The sequence below is a fragment of the Mytilus edulis genome, chromosome 1 (assembly GCF_963676685.1).
Source record: "Mytilus edulis chromosome 1, xbMytEdul2.2, whole genome shotgun sequence".
NCBI lineage: Eukaryota > Metazoa > Mollusca > Bivalvia > Mytilida > Mytilidae > Mytilus > Mytilus edulis.
Window position 1 is genome coordinate 4,780,906 of NC_092344.1, and position 6,310 is coordinate 4,787,215.

The following is a 6,310-nucleotide window of genomic DNA, read 5'->3' on the forward strand; positions in this document are numbered from 1 at the left end:
CTTTCCCACGCGATTACACATTTTTACACATACCTCTTTGCCCCGCAATTACACATTTCTACACATCACAGTAAAATCGGTATTACTCTAATTTAAAGGCGAAAATAATGAAATTGTAAAAAGAAACGAGTTGCTGAAAACTTCCCCTTTGTTTTTAATAAAATTTTATGATTGAATAACGTTCAGTGTACGATATTTTTGGAGCAGACGACAGCTGTAGCAGATATTTCGGAAACAAAATGTCCGCCGTTTTTCACTGACGCTGACATGTCTGAGCAAAACAGCTTATACTCTGATGAGGGCAGTGACGACAATGAATTATCAAGTGGGGATGAATGGCTGGAGAATTATAATGCTGAAGTCGATCATGGTTCCCCTGACAATACACCCGTGGTATCAGATGACGAGGACGATGCAGCTCCCGAAAATGCAGAACTTGTTTGGAGAGAAACATACGAAGAACTTGACATGGACCCCTTTATTCAGATCACTGGTCCATCACACAATCTGAACCCTAATGCCAGTGAGCTTGAGTATTTCAAGCTTTTCTTCGACGATAATATGCTTGAGAAAATTGTGAGCCAAACAAATCAATATGCAGCTCAAAATGGCCCCGACCCACTCTGGAGTGATACCACCCGGGATGAGATTTCGGCTTTTATAGGTGCTTTTTTCATAAGTTAATATTATTCAAAATAATTAAAACTATATTCCACACCTTTCAGAGTTAAAATTTACCAGAAAATACTGTTTGCCAGATATATATCTGGTTAAATATTTGCACATACTATGTACATAAAAACACAGGCAAAAATTCCAAATTCACTTCAATTTGCCATCATAAACCTTTGCAAAGTTGAATAGACTTACCATAATTAAAGAAGAACATATACATTCCAAAGATAATAAACTAGCGAAATATAAAAATCATTTACATGCGGTTTTTAATGCAATTACACTAAAACAAAACGTCAACATGTACACGTCAGAAAAACAAAACAAAAATGTCAAGGACGTAAAATGACGTCAAAAAAATGTGTGTCACATGACGGGCACCTGTCAATACCAAAACAAAATTCCTAAAATAAGAAGAGGGTGGTAAAGGGGGGCCCTCAACACGGAAACACGTAAAATAAAAATGGCAAAAACGTTGCACGGAAAATAAAAATCGGGAAAAACGAAGCACGAGAAATAAAATAGTAACTATTAATGTAAAAAGTAAAAATAATTTATGAAACAGCCGTTCTTGGAGATCATCCAGCCATCATAAATAATGGACAAGATGACCCTGCAGTCACATTTTAGCGTCCGTTAGTTGCAACTGATTTGAAAGAAAAATATTATTCATAATAATTAATATTATAGGCGGCTGAATTTTAAATAGTCTGCATGGGAACACATAATTTAAACTGACAATCTCCTGAATGACCTGGCGGGGCTTTGAATTTCATCCCGGCCTTACTTTTAATCATATGCAGGACAAGCACGAGAAATTAAGAGTACCGACACGAAACACGGAAAATAAATAAAGGAGAACACGAGGCACGCACGTCGAGCCAAACACGAGAAAACGAAAAATAAAACTTCAAAACACGAAAACACGTGAATTAAAAAGGCGGAAAACGTTGCACGAAATTAACCCTTTACCACCCTCTAAGAAAGGTCACATAGTGCGCATTTTGTTTTAACTGTACATTGTTGTACATTGTTGTCACGGTAAATAAAGATCTGAAAAATTCTGAAAAGAAAAGTAAATGCTGTATTATTTTAATACGCAACATGTACTTTATTTGGTAATGCCCGCGTTACAAGGCCGCGCGTAGTTACAAATTACCAGGAAAATTTCAGAGGGGTTGACATCTCTGATCAATTACGTGCAAAATATTCAATTGGTAGGCCATCTAAAAAATGGTGGAAATATTTAATGAATTTCATAATAGATCTTTGTATTGTGAACTCATTTATTGTAAAGGCAGAAACAGAGGTTCCGCAAGTAGCCCGTACTAAAAAGAGGTATAGGCAATTGGACTTCAGGATAAATTTGTCAACACAACTTATAGGGAATTTCGCACAATTGAGGACACCAGCACCACCAATGAGACCGCGAGCAACACACGCTCATTTGAAATTGGGCCGCAAACGTTCCACATGCAAACTTTGCACAAAAACAGGAGAGAAGAAGCGTAAAACAACACAAATGGGATGTGAAAAATGTGATAAACATTTATGTTCAGCTGAATGTCACAACACATTCCATGTTAATATTGGGATCGGAGTTGTCACGGAAGAATAATGAGTCAGAATGATTTGAAATTATAGAGCAATTCATGTTGTGCATTTGAAAACACATATCAAACTTGCCAAAATTTGTTATAAATACCATTAACATATACTTCTTGTAGAATTCAGAAAAAAGACAGAATACATGGGCTTAATTTGGTGCTGCCAAATTGTGTCAATAAATATGTAATGAGTAATCTTTCTTCTCTACTCTGTGTTCAGACCTGACATGCATGGTGTTTAATAATCAATGCTATCGTATTTTGGTATATATGACTTTGTCGTCGTTCGTCTGTTAAGTTTTGGCTCCCGTAATTTTTATTTGATTCAAAGTTATTATAAATTAATCATCTTCTTCTTTATAAGACAGTGCATTAGCTCCATTCTACAAGAGAACCATTTGATCTTGATAGCTATCAGTACACTAAAATGAATGTACAGTTGATCATCTTAAATACAGGCTGAAAAAGAAAACAAAATACATACTTTATAAATGCCCGGTAACTAGGCCACCCTCTGTACCTCTGTGATTGTCACTCCGTGATGATTGATTCTGTACTTTATTTATATGACTATTAAACTTCACTACATATGATACTTATTATTTACAAAATTCAATTTTGACTGGAAAAAAATGGTACTTATTACTTACAAATCTCAAATTTGACTTGAAAAAAAAATGTCCTATTGATATTTTTCAAAACAATATTGCGTAGTAACCACACAACCGATATTTACCAAATAAAAACCATAAGATGAAGAAATGTTTAATTTGGTTCTGTTCATTTGGCCTTAATTTTCGTGAGGATCCTTTTCCTTTTTTGATGAGGTAAACACAATCAAAAATATTTACGATTTAATTTTGATTAAAATGCATAGCAAAATTTTCAAGAAATATTTTTCTTTGTGTTCAACTATCAAAAACAAAAAATAAGCCTGAATTATACCATATGGCCGATTCCAAATAAACAATAAAAGTTTAAACATTTCTACATCTTGTGGTGTTTGTTTCATAAAAATCGATCATGTAGTTACTTCACAATATTTTTTGAAAAAAAAATCGATTTTAGATGAAATAACAGCATTTTTTAAGTGAGAAATTTTTTTTCCAAAATTTGTAGAATTCCTTTAAATTTATAAGTTGTCTGATTCCATGCATTAATCGCCATTTCCGTTTGTTGATTATATTATAAGCAAAAGGTGCTCCAGACAGTGGAGGAATGTATTCACAAGAAAGAAAGCAGGACTTCCATACATACTTCTACGGCATAAATCAGTTAGGGGATACGCAATATTGATTTGTCAACTTTGGTGCAATTAATATTTGATTAAACAAAAATACACGATTAAATCCTTTGATGGGTGGACAGCATCATTATAATATGAAAAGGTACAGTTTCAAATTAACAAATCAATATTTAAGCAAAGCTTTAATTGTCAGTTTCGGCCCATACACACACATTTACATACGTGCTAGTGCATTTCCAAGTAAACAACGTCGCGTATTTATGCTTTGCGGGAAAACGACTGTAACGTGACATTACTGTTGCCTGGTAAGTAAAAAACATCAAAAAATAAATGCGTGGCAAAGTGTTAATAATAAATGTGTTTAGTTCCGATGCAAAGACCCTATAAGTGAATCCAGTGATTTTTCTAGCGCTCGTCACTTTCGTATTTTACGAAAAGGTTTTCTCATTGACGAAAGTATTTCAAATCAATTTCGTCACTTTAATTTTGAAAGTGTAAAAAAAATTTCGCAATAAAAACTATAAATCTACCTGTTTTCAAGTTTTTGACAAGTTTATGACCTCCAGGTAATTAACATTTTCAACAGGTGTTACAAGTTGTGATTACAACTAATCCGCTTATCGCCATCAGATGGGTCACTTATCCGTAATTTATTAATTAACCCATAATTGCATGACCATCATAATTATTTTCCCAGGAAAATCAGTCAGTCCGCATTTCAACAACCAGGAGTATAATTTCGTCATTTAATCAAAAATGTAACAACCCGGACAGTTCGCATTTGAATTTCAATATTTCCCAAACAATCACAATCGGAAGTTAGTTTGTCGTAGATTCGTCATTCGAAGGCATTTTCGTCATATTTGATTTAAATGTTCATCAAAAACATTCGACAATTTCCATTTAAAATAAAGAACTTTAATGTGTTTATTCAAAAAGTTCACGAGAAATGTTTTAAACAGGTGTTTCCTGTATTGTGTTCTACGCATGCGTGAAAGTATCCCCTTGACTATTTATAGACATTTAAAAAAACGTAAAATACGAAATCATTTAGAATCAATTAAATGAGAGAGACAAATATATATCTCTTACTAAAGGAATTTAAATCGAAAAATGATAATTTCCTGATGAATCCGGACTCGTTTTGAATTTATTATCCACGTGTCACTTCCCGTTTTCGTTTCATTTTAAAACCGAAAGTAGTAAACGTGATCTATTGTTGATTTGTTTACAACCTCCTTTCAGTCATTATAATCGTTCCAAAAAGGATTTTATACATTTCCAACTTGATAGAAATGATTTCCAAATATCGACTTAGACGTTTTATAAGGATAATGATTATGCAGTGAAATAATCATTGCAAATTAATTTCTGCTGTGATTCCTTGTTTAAAAAAGATAGAATGCAGCTTTTGTTGATCAGGAATGACCCCTGGAATAAACTGAAGAGAAATTGTGAACTAAATTTCTGGATTCCATGTCAGAATCTTTCATAATAATGGACAATACAGTCAAATCATACAATAAATGCCAATCATGCTGGTGCCTCAATCCCTTAAAATCTGACTAAGTCAAAAGATGAAGCGAGTAATATACATCATTGGTCCATTGCTTATGTATATACACAAAATAAGGTTGATTTTGAATAGCGCGCAAAAGTGACTAAAGCCCTCAAAATCCTAGCTTAAACCCTGAGTGAATCAATATAAACGCCAAAATATGCAATCTTTAATGACCTGACAACAGTATCGTAACTATATCCCTTCTTAATAAGTCTATTTAAAGGTTTTGTTAGCTTTTGAGGTGAATACTGACATTTTTGTGCTTTCTAAAGAATATTTCCATAAAATATTGGATGTGAAATACCTGAACGTATAAGAAGTCTGCATGTTGAGCTATATTTACGAATGATGTCCTTATACCGATGATAAAATTTAGTAAATGTTTTGACAAGTTTGTGATATCGAAAACCCTGGTGTAATAATTTTTCAGTAATACATAAATTTCTCTCATTAAAATCTAAAACATTGTTACATACACAAGCGAATCGTACAAGTTGAGATATTTAAACACAATGCATGTATTAATCTTCTATCTATTAAGTACTGAATTGTCATACACATGTATAAGACTACATGATGTACCAGGGGAAAGGCTGTGAATTTTCTATAAAATTTCCATTTTCTTCGATTTAGTCACCAAAGAGAAAGAAACCTGTATTCATCAGGAATTATAGATTTTGTCTATCTATTTGAACTTATAAGTCTTGTTCAACTTGTGCTGATGTTTATTTACTTTTGTGACAAAAAAGTAAAAGAAATTTTCCATAAACAGGTTAAGATGGTTGATGATCATCTGCCATCAAATAGGGGTGTCTTTTTTATCAGTTATAAAATCAATCAAACTTTGGTGAACTACTTTATTTGCTAAAAGTGTCATTTTACAGTCAATTTCAGTTATATACTGAATACTGCATTTGCTTTGGAGGAGTATATAACAAGGTGGTTGAAAATTTCTAATGAAAAAGCTGAAATTCCAATAAAATAAATAGTGTTGATACTTGACTTACAACGCAGGTAACATTAGAGTTTTAGAAATAGGTGAAGTCATTATAGATTATAGTTTGAATATATTATAATAAGTTTCAATCAGTTGAGTAAAGCTGTAATTTCCAAATGGAAATTACTTGTATATTTTGATGTAAAATTACTTTTGTAAAACAACAGATATAGTGTAAAAAACTGTATGGAATGCAATCTACATTTATGTCAACTTTATTTTAG